At 35.9% G+C, this 17,999-nt stretch overlaps 1 long non-coding RNA gene across 1 annotated transcript in view; it reads left to right on the forward strand.

The window, feature by feature from the left end:
• The window catches only part of LOC141724645 (uncharacterized), a 237,801-nt gene extending 229,372 nt beyond the window's left edge, over window positions 1–8,429 (forward strand). The window contains exon 3 of the long non-coding RNA XR_012576836.1: window positions 8,384–8,429. This is a non-coding gene — a long non-coding RNA (uncharacterized LOC141724645). The remainder of the gene's footprint in view (window positions 1–8,383) is intronic.
• Window positions 8,430–17,999: the final 9,570 nt, after the last annotated feature.

A 17,999-nucleotide genomic window follows, 5' to 3' on the forward strand; every position in this document is an offset into this window, starting at 1 on the left:
TATCAAAGTGTAAGTGGCTGGGTGGCAGTCCATCAACGCGTAAGAGGCCGGGTGGCGGTCCAGCACAAGGTCCTTATGTGGCCAGGGTGATGACCGGTGGGGGATTCATCCATCTACTAGTAGAAAAGGTTACTTATTGGTATTTTTGCCTGATCAGCAAGATATCGGGTTTATGCCAAGGTTTTCTCCATTCCAAATTCATTGGATATTGCAACTCTATTTATACTTTTCATAACAGAGGTTTTCAAGGAGTGTATGAAATGTATATATATATCGAGACTTAATGAAGTATCTCGTAACTTCATTATTTATAATGATATTTCAAAGATTGAATCTATTCAAGTCTTTTCTTGTAGTCTCATCTATGTGATGAACTTTTGAAACTGATGATACCTTGAACGGTGGTAGTTCAAGTAGTATCCGGAAAAGATATAAGTATATTGGAGTATCTTGTAACTTCATCTTTTCAACTTATATCTGGTTAATGATTATCTTATGCATGACAAAGATTTTCATAAAAACGTTGAGACAAGGTTAGATATATGAAATCATCTTGCAAAGATAGTTTTATACAGTTATAAACTGGAACTCTGTGTATATTATGCATGGAAGAGGACTTCCAAGATTTTGAAAAGTATATATATACATATATACTGAATATTTTGCGACTTGGTCGCGTTAAGATATCAGCTTGGTTCATTTCTTCTTGACCAAGACTTTCATGAGTATTATGAGAATGCTCATATATACTTAATCATTATACATATTATTTTGGTGGGCTTGTTGCTCACCCTTGCTTTCTTCTTTCATCACATAACAACAGATAGAAAAGATGAACAGGACCAAGCTCCCAATTCGCGAGCGGATAGGAAACGTTCCGCAGTTTCCTATAGGCATTGATGTCGCTGTAGCTGAGGTAGGAACTACCAATAAGCTAGGCTTTCAACTTTTGAGGAACCAGACTTATGTATCTTTATCAATTGTAATAATGGCAAAGAAATGTAAATCTATTCAGAAACCCTTTTAAGGTGTAATGGCATATAATTTTGGAATAAAATGACTCGTGTTATTTTTTGGATATTCATCTCTGAGACTATAACTTATGGTGTGTGTGTTTATTGTGGGGTCACCGTACAGAGTAGTTGATTGTTTATTAAGATTGGGTGTTATTAAGGGAAATGGAACTCGTGACAACCCGGATCCCCGACCCCGGATTTGGGGGTATTACAGAAATGGTATCAGAGCCAAGCGTTATAAACCTCAGAGATGATGTGACGTTAAGATAATAAGTTCACTAAGATAATAAGAACTCTTGCCAAGTTCATAGTCGGGCTACTTAACGTAGTACTGACAGTTAAAACCCTTATGGGAACCCTTATAAATATCGTGATAGAAGCGTAGTTCGTTATCGTATATGGTAGCGGGACTCCGAACCCTGAGGTTGAGGAGCAACAACGCGATGATGTTTTATTACTTATTGGAGATCAGATTATGGATCCGATAGAGCGTCCTAACGCAGGATCGGATGATGTTCATATTGAGGATGTGGCGGTTGAGGATGTTGTCCTAGAAGGGATAGTTGCTGAGGAGGATCCCATGGAGGATCCTGACAAGAATGAATAAAGGACCACTGATGAATTGATGACCATGGTTAGGTCGACTACCAGAGGTAGGATTGGTCGGTCACTACCGGAGGTTCATTCAAGTTTGTAAAGATAGTAGCCCCCTTTAACGCGGCTTACTCGTAAGACTGAGAAGTTTGAATGGACAGAGAAATACGAGAACAACTTTCAAGAACTGAAGCAAAGATTGGTGACGGCCCCTATGATGGCGTTGCTGGATGGAAAAGGAGATTTTTTGATGTGTAGTGACGCTTCGCATAAGGAATTAGGGTGCTTCTTATACAGCACAACAAGGTAATCGCGTACGCGTCAAGATAATTAAGGGAATATAAAATTTGATATCCCCACCCATGAGCTTGGGCTCGTGGTAATAGTTTTGCCCTAAATATTGGAGGCACTACTTGTATGGAGAGAAGTGCGAGATTTACACAAGCCATAAGTGCTCTAGTGCATTTTCACGCAGAAAGAGCTCAACATACGCCAGAGGAGGCGGTTAGAGCTAATCAAGAATTATGATTGGGAGATTCTTTATCATTCGGGGAAAGCCAATGTGGTGGCTGATGCCCTTAGTAAAAAGGAGAGACTCAAGATAATAATGTCTTTGGGAGAGTTTATAAGAGATTTTGAGAAAATGGAAATAGAAGTGAAGGTAACCGGAGCCGGTACCGAAAAGTTGTTTGAGATTGCAATACAGACCGAATTATTGGAAAAGAACATATTGTGCCAGAAAAAGTGATGAATGAAGGCAGAGAGCCAACAAATAGATATGAGATTAATACCGAGAAAGATGATAAGGGAATAATGAGGTATTCCTATAGAATTTGGGTTCCAAATGTTCAAGAGCTTAAAGATGAGATCTTAGATGAAAGTCATAGTTCAAGGAATAAGATTTAGGGCAAACCCTGAATGTGATAGTCAGGGAGGACGCCATCAAGATAGAAGGAACCCATAACATAATGAAGTGGAAAATGAGGATTTTAACGTATAAGATAACCCCAAGTATGGGAGAAGGATGAAACATTTCATACTAAGGAAACAGAAAGTCGAGTAAGGAAAGGAGACCCGAGACGGTACTCCTATACGGCAATTCATGGACCTGTCTAAAAAGAACTTAGACTATTATCCCCAACCACCACCTTGAGGAAACAATACGGTAGGAAATTCTTTCCTGACCTTTAAATCGCTAAGCTCTCAGAGTTCCGAGGAACGGGTTGACCCAGTCGAGGCAAGAGCCTGGCTAAAGGAAATATAGGAATCATTTGAAATTCTAAATGATTAACGAATCACAAAAGACTGTTTTGTCACTTACCCTCCTAAGAGAGAGGCCACCCGCTGGTGAAAGACCAAGAAAGGCACGGAGCCAGAGGTTAGAATAAACTGATTAACGTTCAGTCAATTGTTTTCGGGAAAGTAACTCCCGAGGTTATGAAGGTAGTATAAAAAAAAACTTTAGAGCCAGAACAAAAGCGGACAAGTATGATGAATTATGAATTTAAGTTGTAAAAGTTGTCAAGATTCGTTCTGAGGACACGAATCTTGAATGACGGGATGTTTGAAATCAATGCTTATGTTGTGTTGGTTCATGTAATGGTTGTAATGGATACGAAAATAAAAGAATGAAAAGGGTAGAAATATAAAGGGATATAAAGGAAATAAAGTTGAGAAGTGATAAGGGAGTTAGGTATGGGAAACCCTAAGAAACCCTTGTAATAAATATAGAGAGGTGTGTCATCATCATCGCGATGGTGACTGATCATGAGATAAATTCAAGGTTTGAAGGCGTAAGCGATACGTATAGTTAATTCCCTTGAAGTTGACAGTATTCGATGAAACTTTGAGATAGATCGATTGATTAATAAGGAAACGCGGATGGACTGAGGAGTCAAGAAAGTAAGAAATTAGGAAAATTGGATGAAGGAAGTGACCTTCAAGAATATGAAGTATAAGACCGGTGGCTTGATACCCAGAAAGGGAGGCGCCAGGTATGAAAGATATCCCAACATTGAGATGACTGTTGAGATAAACAACAAAAGTAAATAAGGAATTATTAAGAAGAAGTTCATGTTAAACACGACCAATATCTTCCAGAACATCCTTGTTATCGTTACCCAATTTAGGCAATAAAAGCGGATAACCGTTGTTATCTTTTGGAGGCCATATTGATTGACCTCATTTTGAATACAGATGTTATTGTGAAATTTAGCATATACTATCGAGGTGGGAATGATTGAATAAGACACCCTTATCAGGGATATATGACTTGATTATCCATGGAAGGATGCATGTACCTTTTTAAAGGTAGAATTAAGGATAGATCATCGGTAACTTAAAATGAATCCTAGGGAAATGCATAAAGGTTGGAATTTCACCCTTAATAGGGATAGTATGAGTTTTGACAGTATGAATTGGAAAGGATTAAGGTAATAACAACCTTTAAGAATCAGTGGAGAAATTTTTTCAGAAGTATATAGACAATGATTCTGGTATTAATAAATGGTATCTTGATATGCCCTGTATCTAGGGAATACATGAGGAACGATTCAAGGATAACCTTAGAGGTTTTACAAGGAGAAAGGTAATATTCAAAATTCTCAAGAATAGAAATATTGATAAAGGAAATATGACGTAATTATAATGATGCCAATTGGGGCACGTGTTAAACCACGAGAAAGTATGGATCAAACCAGTAATGGTCAAAATTGTTCAGGGCAATTAGGACTTAAGATAAAAGATGTTCTAAGTATGATTGAGAGTCAGTCGTGACAGTGATTAACCTCTAAAGACTGAGGCAATAACTTATGGAAAAATGGTGATATTTTTTTTTTACTCATCAGATTTTAAGGAAAACATCTTCACATAAGCTGTGATTGAAATGAGGTAGAAAATTTATTTGGAGGTGGTTAAAATGACAATGACCGTAAGGAAATTTTACTATCAGGAAAGGTCAAAGAGGTGGCCGACACTTTAAAGGTAAGAGCATAATTATCGGCGCTCGTGCCAGAAGAATACAATGATAATGGTTAAAGTCGTGAAGATTGTATTATGATTTGAAAGATTGACATTCCTTCCGATGACTGTGCAATACCCAACTGTAATAGTAGTTTGGTAAAGGTTTAATTCGTATAATCCCCATGAGCGGGCTATCTATCTCAGAAGATACTATCTTGAGATAATCCAGGACCATGTTTCAAAAAGGACTAGACGAACCCTTGAGTTAAGTCTTCTATTTAAGTGTTAGATATATTTGATAATGTCATGGCTAATATGATTTATGTTTAGATTTCAGATCTTACTTAACAGGACAAATCAGTACTTAACCATTAATCAGTACTTATACTGGAAGTCAGGACTTAAGGATATCAGTACTTATATTATCAGGAGATAATCATCAGAAGTTAGATATCAGAACTTAAGTGCTGAAGGACGTTCAGATAAGGACAGTAGCTGATTAAAGGAAAGAAGATCGAGATAAACATAAGAAGAGATATGCATGAAGAAGGAGTTCCGTGAAGAATGGAATACTTGGAAGAAAAGATATCTGATTGATATATTTTAGGAAGCAGAATTATATTCCATATCAATTAGCGTTTATCTTGTAACTGTGTAGTATATAAACACAGACATAGGGTTTACACTATAAGTGTTGTAATATTCAAGAAAATTATTCATTGTAACCCTAGCATCTCTCGTGATATTTGTTCATCACTGAGAGGTAACAGTTCCATACTGTAACAGAGTTTATTGTTTCAATAAAGTTTTTTTTCTGTTACTTAAGATATTAAAGTTCGATTTGATTGTATTATACACTGTATTCACCCCCTCTACAGTGTGTGTGACCTAACATTAAGGCATACGATTAAGAATGGTATTAACCTGCTATCGTTGCCTTGACTGAAACTCTTCTGCAATTTTATCTACTTCATATCATGAAAGTATGTCAGAGTTTGGAGTGTTCTTCATGAATTATGATTGGTGATTATGTTAACTCCTTAGAAGTATTCTATACGACATGTATGGACTCCGTATGGTTAGATATTAAGATTTCATGGAAAGTGAATGACGACAGTAGGTTAGTGGTGGACCATAGTAATGCAGTAATGATTCTGTGAGTAATGAGCTGATTACAACCGTGAGAGTTGTATTGGAATGGATGTTGAGATTGAGTACCACTAATCGGGTCGTGGTAGTGTATAAGTTATCATTGATAGACTAATTAAGTAGAGTATCTACCTATTGAATATTTATTCCCTCTTATGAAAAGAGAGTCGTATTACTATATGAGGAAGGTTGCGGTGCAAGCATAGAATTCTAGTAACGATAATGTCTAGAATAAGATCCCAGATTCGATTTTCGATATCGAGGGAGTTTCAAAGGTGATTGTGTATAAGCTCGAGCAAGAGCATGGGTCCATAGAATGATGGACAGAATATCACAAATATTTAGGCATGTGAAATACGATGTTATAATACCTGATGTTGATATATATACGTATATGTTTTGTTCTCCTATGACAAACCTCTATAGTTCAGAGGTAGATTCCAAGCCAGATATTTTGTGGCAGTATATTTTATATATATACAATTCTCTTCAATTCGTTCTTTTCTCTCCTTTTCATTTCATATAAGCTGAGAAGAACAACCCTTCCAGAAGGGGAGGTATTACCGAATGACTATCTATCTGTGTGATAGAAGCCTAGTAGGATATCATCTATTGTTTAATTGCTTGTCAAGTACTAAAGGCTGGCCACCTTCTGTACTAACTATGTGATATAACAAGTGTTCATGATCATAGTGATCTCTCAAAAAATTCCTTTACTTCTATATGATTGATCAAACTTTGGGAAATAGAAACAGCTGAAAAAGGAGTAGTAAAGTTATGGTGGTATTCGGAATGGAAACACATTCGTGATACTAAGGTTGACGTGGTTATTAAAAGGTTATAGAACGCTAACGAGCAAAAGTATAACCAGTATAATATTAGGAACGGAAGGTAGTAGCGATTACGAACTGGAAAAGAATGGGTATTGAGAAGCAAAAGCTCTAATGCTAAAAGCTATAATGAGAGTCTGTGCAATAGACTTGAAAGAAATTGGAATGATCACTTAACACGGATTGAGTTTTCTTACGACAATAGATCATATGTCATTATCGAGATGTCGCCTTATGAGATCCTTGAGGGAAGACAATGTCGATCTCCCTTATGTTAGGATAAAGTTGTAGAGCGCAAGATGCTCGGACCCGCAGTAGTCCAAAGGACCAAGGATATAATAGATCTAATCAGAGGACGGCTGGGAGTAGCTCAAGATGGACATAAGAAGTATGCTGATTTGACAAATGAAAGGACAAAGAGTATGAAGGAGGGAACCTTGTATTGTTAAAAGTATTCCCTTAAAAAGGAATTGATGAGGGTTGGAAAGAAAGGAAAGTTTAATCCACGAATTGTTGGACCCTTGGATATATTAAGACGTATTGGGAATGATAGCATATGAGCTAGCCCTACCCCCGAACATGTAGCAAGTCATAACGTGTTTCACGTATCAATATTAAGGAAGTGTAATTCGGATGCCAGATAAATAGGGGCATATGAGCGCCTAGACATGCAACCAGACGTAACCTATATGGAGCAACCAGGAAGGGTTATAGAGTGAAAAGGAGCAAGTGCTTAGGAGAAGGGTTATCAAACTAGGCAGAGTTTAGTGGTAGGACCACAATGTGGGAAAATTTACTGGAGAGTTAGAAAGTGCAATGCTAAGAGAGTATCCCTATTCATTTTCTATCTGATTCCGGGACGGAATCCTTTTAAGGAGGGGAGACTGTAATAACCCCAATTTTTGGAAAATTTTGAAACCCTTATAAATAGTGATTTTGCAGATTATGCTGAATAAGAAAACATTTCATGCCACACTATGTAGGGGTTCTGTTATTGATATTCTGAGATTTTATTAGTACTCTATATGGTATATAAGTGTATGTAAAGATCGTCAGAATCCAATTCCGAACACTTTGATTTTTCCCGAAAATCCACCAGATACCGAAAGAATTGAGTATAAGGTAACATGATTAAAAGGATTTAAATTCAAGGATTATGAGAGAGGATCATAAAAGGAATATAATGTATTGAGAAAGGTTAAGGGAACCCAAGTAATAAGATCCCGGGTATGATCCCTCAAACGATAAACGAAAACGAAAGTTAAGCGAACCGTATAACAGATCAGCGGTCATTAGCCAAATAATTAAAAGCTAATCAAAGAGATTAGTGGGGATGATGTCATCAAACCAATGAGAAGAGGACAAAGGAGGGAGGGTGACATCACATGGTGACATAAGCATGACCAAGCAAGTGTGTTGTTGGATGATTGTGAGCCACACAATATTTACCATGGTAACAACCTAATTAACAAGTAAAACAAACACAAAAAATCAAAAGAAACCAAAACAAAAACATTTTCTTCTTCCCCACTCTTTGCTCTCGGCTTTTCCATGAAAAGCAAAGGAGAAAATTTCAAAAATCAAGCTACACACCTTCATAATTCAAGAGGTTTGTTTCTTTAGCTTCCATAATTCATAACTAAGATGAGCCATAATTTTAAGCTCAAGATTCCATGTTTAACATAGCTAATCAATTCATCTAAGTTCTTGGTGAATAGTGTTTTCAAGAAACTAATTTTGTGTTTTCTTATATTTTCTTCAAGATCCAAGCTTAGTAAAGATAGTTAGTGGTTATTTAAGGCTTCCTAAGTGATTCTCCACTCTCCAAGGAAGGTTACCAGACTCGTCCCAAGCCATTTGTAACCCCCAGTCGCTCAGACAAGTTTTCTACCCGTATAACTGTTATTGTGATGTATATGTGTATATGCATGATCTTGTGATAAATGCATATTTGTTATTAGCAAATTCTTGCGATATATTGGAGCATGTGATATGGTATATATGCATGCCTGTTTCGTATTCTTGATTTATATATCTGTTGGTTCAAATGCTTATTAGTTGCATAATACCTATGCTAGAGATAAGCAGTAGTTGCGTATACCCTTAGTATAGCGGACCCGAAGGTGAACATATTTCTAAACCGGGAGTCGATGTTCCCGAGTATATATATATATATATATATATATATATATATATATATATGGATATAGTTTTCAAAACTATTGATCGAATAAGGTTTATTCGATAACTTTATTTTATTTAATGAATATTATTTGAATATTCATTCGAGGACTTATGACTCTGTTTATTCTATTAAATGATTATTATTTGAATATTCATTTGAGGATGTATGACTCCGTTATTCATTCGAGGTATTAAGACTCCGCTTATTATTTAATAATATCCTTTATTTTATTAAAGAATAATGTTTCGATAATCAAACTTATTTTCGATTATTCGAATAAAGATAGTACTTTCATATAAGTATATCTTTGGTTATTTAATATCCATTTCAAGTATGAGTTTTAAAACTTCTACTTCGATTATTTTTATAAGGATTATCTTTATGAGAATATTATTTAAATAATAATATTCAGATATTTCTAATATATCGGGACTGATTTATTTTAATAAATCAGCAGTACTCCAAATATTCTTAAAAATGTTTTCGAGTCTTCAAAATGATTTCTAAAAGTTAGGACGGATCCCAAAACTCATTCTTTTATATATAAGATCCTCCTTTCGAAGGGGATTTAAATACTCGCTCAAAACTTGGGGGATCCGGCACTGTGGTGTATTTTACATTCGCAACGTGGTTGCTGTTTTGAGAAAACAATCTGATCACTTGCCCAACGTTTGGGAAATAAGTCCATCTAATTGAGTCGGCATAAGCGACAGGCCGGGGTACGGTCTATCAAAGTGTAAGCGGCTGGGTGGCAGTCCATCAACGCGTAAGAGGCCGAGTGGCGGTCCAGCACAAGGTCCTTATGTGGCCAGGGTGATGACCGGTGGGGGATTCATCCATCTACTAGTAGAAAAGGTTACTTATTGGTATTTTTGCCTGATCAGCAAGATATCGGGTTTATGCCAAGGTTTTCTCCTTTCCAAATTTATTAGATATTGCAACTCTATTTATAATTTTCATAACAGAGGTTTTCAAGGAGTGTATGAAATGTATATATATATCGGGACTTAATGAAGTATCTCGTAACTTCATTATTTATAATGATATTTCAAAGATTGAATTTATTCAAGTCTTTTCTTGTAGTTTCATCTATGTGATGAACTTTTGAAACTGATGATACCTTGAACGGTGGTAGTTCAAGTAGTATCCGGAAAAGATATAAGTATATTGGAGTATCTTGTAACTTCATCTTTTCAACTTATATTTGGTTAATGATTATCTTATGCATGACAAAGTTTTTCACAAAAACGTTGAGACAAGGTTAGATATATGAAATCACCTTGCAACGATAGTTTTATACAGTTATAAACTGGAACTCTGTGTATATTATGCATGGAAGAGGACTTCCAAGATTTTGAAAAGTATATATATACATATATACTGAATATTTTGCGACTTGGTCGCGTTAAGATATCAGCTTGGTTCATTTCTTCTTGACCAAGACTTTCATGAGTACTATGAGAATGTTCATATATACTTAATCATTATACATATTATTTTGGTGGGCTTGTTGTTCACCCTTGCTTTCTTCTTTCAACACACAACAACAGATAGAAAAGATGAACAGGACCAAGCTCCCAATTCGCGAGCGGATAGGAAACGTTCCGCAGTTTCCTATAGGTGTTGATGTCGCTGTAGCTGAGGTAGGAACTACCAATAGGCTAGGCTTTCAACTTTTGATGTACCAGACTTATGTATCTTTATCAATTGTAATAATGGCAAAGAAATGTAAATCTATTCAGAAACCCTTTTAAGGTGTAATGGCATATAATTTTGGAATAAAATGACTCGTGTTATTTTTTGTATATTCATCTCTGAGACTATAACTTGTGGTGTGTGTGTTTATTGTGGGGTCACCGTACAGAGTAGTTGATTGTTTATTAAGATTGGGTGTTATTAAGGGAAATGGAACTTGTGACAACCCGAATCCCCCACCCCGGATTTGGGGGTGTTACATTTTTGTTTTTCCTTTCAAATTCCAGCAGTTGTGTTTCTTTCTCTCTCTCTTCGAACTAATCAACAGTTACCATTGTTCTTGCTCGAGTTTTTACTCAGCTTCACAAAACTCCACTTTTGAGATATATACATACACGTGTATATATACAGAAGTGCTGCACGTTTTGTTTCTAGGTTTTAAAATTCTCTTTGTTATTGGGTGCGTATAAAATCTGTTTTGTTTTAAGTGTGTTTGTGGGACAAAAATCAACTAGATATACTTGTTTTAAAATTTTTGGGATATAATTAAATTAATTCAGATTATTATTTATTTTTAATTCGAATTACTCTTAATTTAATTCTTAAAATTCTGAAATTGTGTGTTTTATTGAATTTTTTTAATGGCTCTCAATTTCCAAATTGTCTCGCATAATCTTGTTGGTTATTTTAATCCAGAAAAATGTGATGTGGAAAAATTTAAGCCGTGGATTAGATTTTTAAAAGACCATTCGATTGTTAGCTCTGCTATTAAATCAAATGTGCTTTTAAATGTCGATCTGCTCAGACTGATTTGCACAACCTCTACTGTGGCCGATGATTTTAAATCTTTTTCATTCACCGTGGCAAACACACAGTATGTAGTTGATGAAACAGTCGTCAATCGAGCGTTAAATTTTCTAATGGACAATTTCTGTAATTTACCCTCTGAAAATGATATTTCAAACTTTTTCCATGCTATTCACTATCAGGGGGTGATTAATTTAACCAAGTTGTCTAAATTCAATTTGGTTTCTGAATAGGATATTTTCTTCGATACACTTTCCAAAGTGTTTGCCAACTGCACTAAATCCAACTTTCACAACATCACTTCCACTCTGCAGTATATTGGTCTTGCGGTTGTTTTCAATCAAAGGATCAATTTTGGCAAACTACTTTTACCCATTCTTCTGAGATGTCTCACTACTGCTTTACGTGATCATTCTACAAATCGTAGGGTTTCATGCTACTACGCTCGTTTTCTCATGCTCATAGTAGAACATCTTCTCTCACCTGAGCATAAAGCTCTTTTTGCTAACTCTTCAGTAACTGAACCCCCTCCAGTAAGCAAAAAGATTTATACACGCCAAGACACAACCTTTAAATTCATGCAAGTTCCAGTACTTGTATCTGCTTTCATGGCCACTTACATTCCTTTACCTATCTTCAATCTTCCCGGTCATGAACAGCAAGCTCAACCTCCAGTGGTTCAAACCACCCAGGCTCAAACATCAGATGCTCTTCCTCTGCAGGTAATAATTCCTCAAACTCAAACTATTCCTACTTCTGTTGAAAGACCCCCAGTGGTTGATAGGACTGACCATGAAGTTGTAGAACCACAGCTTCAATCCCAGGTCAAAGAGCCAAACACAGAGTCACAACCTATCTCAACCTCTCCCCCACTGTCTAAAATGTTGCCTAGAAGGTTAGTAGGAAGTAGTATGTTGGTGGATGTGAATGAACCCTCAGCTCTGCCTCCTCCCAAGAAAAGAAGAACATTTACTGAGGCATCTGAAAGCCCATCCTTGTCCTCCCGACAAGACATGGACTTTGATATGGCCAGTGAACAGTTACTAGAGACATTCTATCAACATGATGAATCTATTGAAATTCGCCATAGGGCCATGGCATCCTGTACTGAGTCAAGCACACTTCCATTACTCACAATGGAAGCATACAGACCAATAGATGATACTCAGGATACGGAGCGAGGAGTGCACATTGAGTCGGTCACAGTGCCTGCCATAGTTACGGCAGAAGAGGAGTCACATGCTTTTGAGGGAAAATCTGACTCTCAGCCACCTTTAATAGAGTCATTTTCCCCCCTCCCAGATCCAACACCTCTGGCCCCCTCATTCTCCACTCGCAGATTTATCTGGAGAAAGTGGAGGGCAACTCGGTCAATCTATCCCTGAAGCAATTCAGACATCTATTTCACATGAAAAGGTAGGTTTGACTGAGGATCGGGACTCGCGAATTCCCATTGCACCACCACTGACCTCTCTTGAAGAGGGTAGGGTGATTTCAAATGCAGGTACAGAAGATCAGCATCAGGAAGACTCCTCACGAGCAATAATATTGAGAGATACACAAGCACGTGAGTTGAGTGAATCAAACATGATAGATATTCAGGTGAGCGCACACACAGACACAAACACTGAAAATCTGTTAGCTCAAATTGCTGAACTGAAAGAACAACTTGCAAAAAGTCAGGCTGAGGCTCAATCATTCAAAGCACAAGTGGTTGAACGGTCTTCTTCTTCCACCTCTGTCAATAATCAGCTGACTCTCATCAGGACTGAAATATCAGATTTGAAGACATCTGTTGTACCAAAGCTTAACTCAATTCAGGCATCTCCAACGTTATCAGCTGAAGATATTTCAAACTTCTGCTCTCTCCATACAAGAATGACTTCTCTTGAAGACTTGGTTGAAATGAATCATTCACTGGATTCCTCCAGATTTCTGAAGATAGAGACGGGCATGGAACATCTCAATGAAGGGATGAAGCACTTGTACTTCATGATCAAAAATTCTCACTGCCCTAATGAAGAACAAAGAACTTTCTTTGAAGGGCCGTCTGGTGGAGGCTCAGGCTCTGGAGGTGATGGAGGTCATGGAGGATCTAGAGGAAAGTCTGTAGAGGTTTCCTCAACTAAGGGGGAGAAGAAAGGGAGAAGTGGGAGAAGTGGAAAGGGAAAAGAAAAAGATTCTTCTGTTGGAGGCACAGGGAAGGCTGATGATGTCTACTATAGTGGAGAACAGGATGACTTTGATATTTTTGACATTCCCACTGAACCAGTCTTGGAAGATAAAGATGGTTTCTTTGAAGCTGAGGAGGAAAGTGATTTTGGAGAATGGTAAGAGGAAGCTCCAGTGGATTCTATTTTTGAGAAAGAGTTTCAGCAGCAGCAGTCGAAGTTGAAAAGAAAAGAAGCTGAACTCAAAAAGATATCCCAGATCATTGATATGAGGAAAAATATTGAACGAACAGAAACTCTTGAAAAGCAACGTCTTCATGACATTAAAGCTAAAGAAAGGAGAAGAGATGTCAGACTGAAGATTGGTGAAAAATGGGATGAAGCTAGGAGAGTACTTGATATGCCTCAGCTGAGCACAAACAATGATAGGCAGTTTCTACATCTTCTGGACAAGCTGGAGATCTCTAATCCAAACAATGACGTGTACATGAATGCTATAAAGACTGAAGTCTCAAGGATCACAGCTGCCTTTGACAGATCTCTAAATGAAATGAGCATATTTGTATATTGTCAGAGCGAAGGATCTTTCAAGGTATCACTTCATCTGTTTGAGAATCGTTCTTTATCAGAGATTTGGGTTTTTCTCAACAAAGTCAAAAGAAGCTCAGAATTGAATGAAGTTCTTTGAGAAAGGCTCAAAGAGTTTGCCAGCAGGGCTAGTCCTCAAGTGGTCAACAATCCTCATCAGGTAAGATTCTTTAAGTCTGACTGTCTTCAAATTTGCCAGCTCGATTCACAATCTCTTAAAGGCTACTCAGCTAAACATCTTGTCTGGATGGAACATCATTTAAGAACTGCTGGATATTCATCCATGTTGAAAACTCAAGCAGCTGATCTGATTCAAGCTTATTGTGAAAAGCATATTAAAAGGTACACTCAGTTCAAGAATAAGCTAAAGTCAGTTGGAGTTCAACCAGTCAGACCAACCAGCTTCACTTCTGAAAAGGATCGTGTCTTTGACAAGGAATTGCTTCAAGATTTGGAAGAAGGTGAATTCGGAAGGGAAGACAACTGAATTCAATTAGCTCAAAACTTAATGTAATATGATTAGGGCTTTATGAATCAAGATAGACTAATGTAGTTATATGTTCAGTCTAGAGGAACATCTATAAATTTCTTTTGGAATCTGGAAAATGTTAAATATTATCCATAACTTTTCTGCTATTTACTTTGCATTACTGTTTATATCTTTTTCTTACTTGTTAGTTGAGTTATCCTCTAGGTATTTGTTGTTATTGTCTAACAAATAAATAGGGGGAGATTGAAAGGCATATGTCATAGCCTATTTATTTATTCGAGGATTTAACTCAACTCAAATAAGGATGTAACAAGTAAATAGTGGTTCTATCATCAGAGAGATCTCTCAAAGTAACATATGTCAAAGGATTAAGTAACATTGTTCGTCTACAGACTAGAGGACTTAATTCACTGGAAGAAGCTCAAGAATTTGATCAAGCCTCAGTGATATAAATCAAGATTGTGGATTTAATCAAGTGACAGAGATCTCGTTAGGGTATTAATTAATTACGAGGATTTAGTCTGAAGAAAATCAAGAGTATCAAAGTCAAGGCATGAAGAAACGTCACGGAAGTTAGTCACTCATGAACCACACAGTACATTGAATGTCAACATTGAAGTGGTGGAATTGATTCATAATTGACAGTGATTTTCAGAAGAATGGTTGCTGCTCAAGATTAGTATTAATTCTCTATTAATTAATTAAGTCATATAATTTAATTAAGAGAATAAATTAAATCTGCAAAGATTAATTTATTGATTAATTGAATTAATTGATTAATTAATTCAGAATTATTATTTGATTAAAATCTTTTTTAATCCAGCAAGACTATCTTTTGTATTAGCAAGACAATCGGTATGACAATCAATAGTCATACCGAAAGTCATGCTAGTTCATTTAAGATTGTCTTGCCGAAAGTTCTATCAGTTCAATGGATAGTCCTACCGAAAGTCCTACCAGTTAAAAGGATTGTCATGCTAAGCTAAAAGGATTGTCTTGCCAGTTAAATCATGGATTTGATTTAATATAAAAGAATTGAAGCTGATTTTCAACAGAAGCAGTGCATTGAATATCAAACACAGAAGAACACAGAATAGAGAAAAACAGCAGAGAACTTATTGCAAATTCACAGATCATTTATTTCTAGTATTTATTGTTAAATCTAATCCACTAGAAATCTTTTTCTTGTTCTTGTGTAACTATCTAGCGGATCGAAATCCCTAGAACTTAATCTCAAATTGCATTTAGCATTTGATCCTTTTTATTACAAAAATAGAAAAAGTTCATGTCGAATTTATTCTAGATTTGGAATAATTTATTTGAGATTAATCCCTTGTAAACGATACCGTTGTTGTAACACCTTTCAAGTTTAATAATAGTTTTATTTAACTTGAATTTTGTTTCACTTTTTTATTCCGCATTTTATTCGATTAAACGGTTTTGTTTGTATTCAACTCCCCTTCTACAAACATATTGAGACCTAACAATGGGATTAAGTCAACCACAAAGACTTTCCTATCTAGTTTTAATTCGCATCTGGGATGTACTTGATTAACATGAATGATCTATCGGTTCACTATTTCTACTTGTAATACCTCACGTAAAGGTACAACATTACGATTTATTTTCTTAGCAAAATTTCGAGATATAAATGACTTGGTCGCTCCAGAATCAAATAAGACATTTGCACATACTGAATTTAACAGAAGGGTACTTTGGCTTTCTTGAAATAGCCGAATGGAGCTTTGTGTGAGAGAGGGAGAGAAATTTTATTTCTTGCTTGGTTGCTTCTTGGATAAATGTTGGTTTGTTTGTTGTATATAAGCTAGATATGCATATCTTTGATCATGTCTACTAGCATGGTCCTTTTTCAAAGCTAGAAACCTAGCCAAGTACTACAATTACATGCTTGCTTACTATTCATTCTACTAGGTTACTATGCTCCTTGGATGATCACTATTTGATTACTATTCATCGAATGTGTTACAAAGTCCCAAAAATTGGGTGTAGTTAAGTTGATTATGACTAACCTAACTACGATCGTATGCCATCTATAAATATTTACGGATTCATTGATATTAGAATATTATATTATTCAACAAATTCAAATAAGAAAAGACAAACATGTAAAAAATATAGTAATTACAATAATTAAAATCAAACAAAATCACTATAAATTTCACATGGCAAACTAATGATGGAAATAATAAAAATTATACTTACTTCAAGATTTAAGATGATTCCATAAATGAAAAATGGACAAAATAGAGGAGCTAAAGAGAGAAAATGGTGAGGGGGTTGAATTTACAACGGTCGAAAACGGAAAGTAGAGGTAAGTAGAGTACTTGAAGCTCTCGGTTAAATTCGACCTCAATCAGTCGTAAAATTACAAGGCTAAATACAACTAAATGCGGTTGAAATCAGTAGGAAAGGTACAATCGAAAGTGGTCGATTTTATAAGGCTAAATACGACCAAAATCAGTTGAATAGAATAATATAACCGAATGCAGTTGTATTTGAAAATCAGCCGCAAAAATAGCGACAATTTTCCCGTACTTTAAACAAAAAAATAAATAAATAAACCGACAAATTTTCCGCTCTTTTTAAAATGTGTTTACAACCGAAATCAGTAGTTATTTATTCTAAAAATAAAATTTTGTTGGGGAACTTTTCCCGCTTTTTTCTCTCTACAGCCAAATACAACCGATTTCTTGATACGATTTAAATACAACTGATTACAAAACTGACATCTGTCTATTGTTTTTGATTTTGATCAGGCGAGAAAAAATTAACCAGAGAGGACCCTAAATTCGACCAAAATCGATTATTTTTAGATGCGGTCATATTTTCACGATTGTTTTTAGTCTTAATTTCTTGTAGTGTCATATGCATAATTTATACCCCTCAAATTTTACAACTGATACTAAGATGATGAGATTTTATAAATAAATTATCCATGCCATCAGCATGTACAGTTCATATATGTCAACTTTTAACAGCTGGTAATAAGATAATGAGAATTAAAACCAAACAAAGTTTTCATAAAATTAAATAAATTATCTAAAATGATTATTCGTACAGATTAGTTGTACTGAATCTTTTATCCATCACGTAGTGAGATATTAGGCTCATATCTTCCAAATTACGCATGTTCTCCCCCATTTACACTAATGATTTAAATAAACCTAAAGTACATATAGCTAGCCTATAGCTACATAGAAAAGTAGATTAAATTAAATGCACATATTCTGATTTAATTTAATTTATTATCCTTTTAAGCATACATAAATACATACGCTTGGTTTTGCAGAGGGTAGCCCACTAGTTATGTTTGAGGCTGTTATCGAACAAAGTTTGTCGTGATTGGGCTCGACTTGTTAATGAATTCAAACTCGATCTTGAACAAATAAACGTGTTTGTAAACAAAATGAGCTCAAACCGAGTTTTGGATTGTTCGGCTTGAGCTCGGCTGGAGCTCGCTCGTTAAAACTCAAAAAATTATAATTTATATAT

This window comes from Apium graveolens, chromosome 1 (genome assembly GCF_009905375.1).
Source record: "Apium graveolens cultivar Ventura chromosome 1, ASM990537v1, whole genome shotgun sequence".
Classification (NCBI taxonomy): Eukaryota; Viridiplantae; Streptophyta; class Magnoliopsida; order Apiales; family Apiaceae; genus Apium; species Apium graveolens.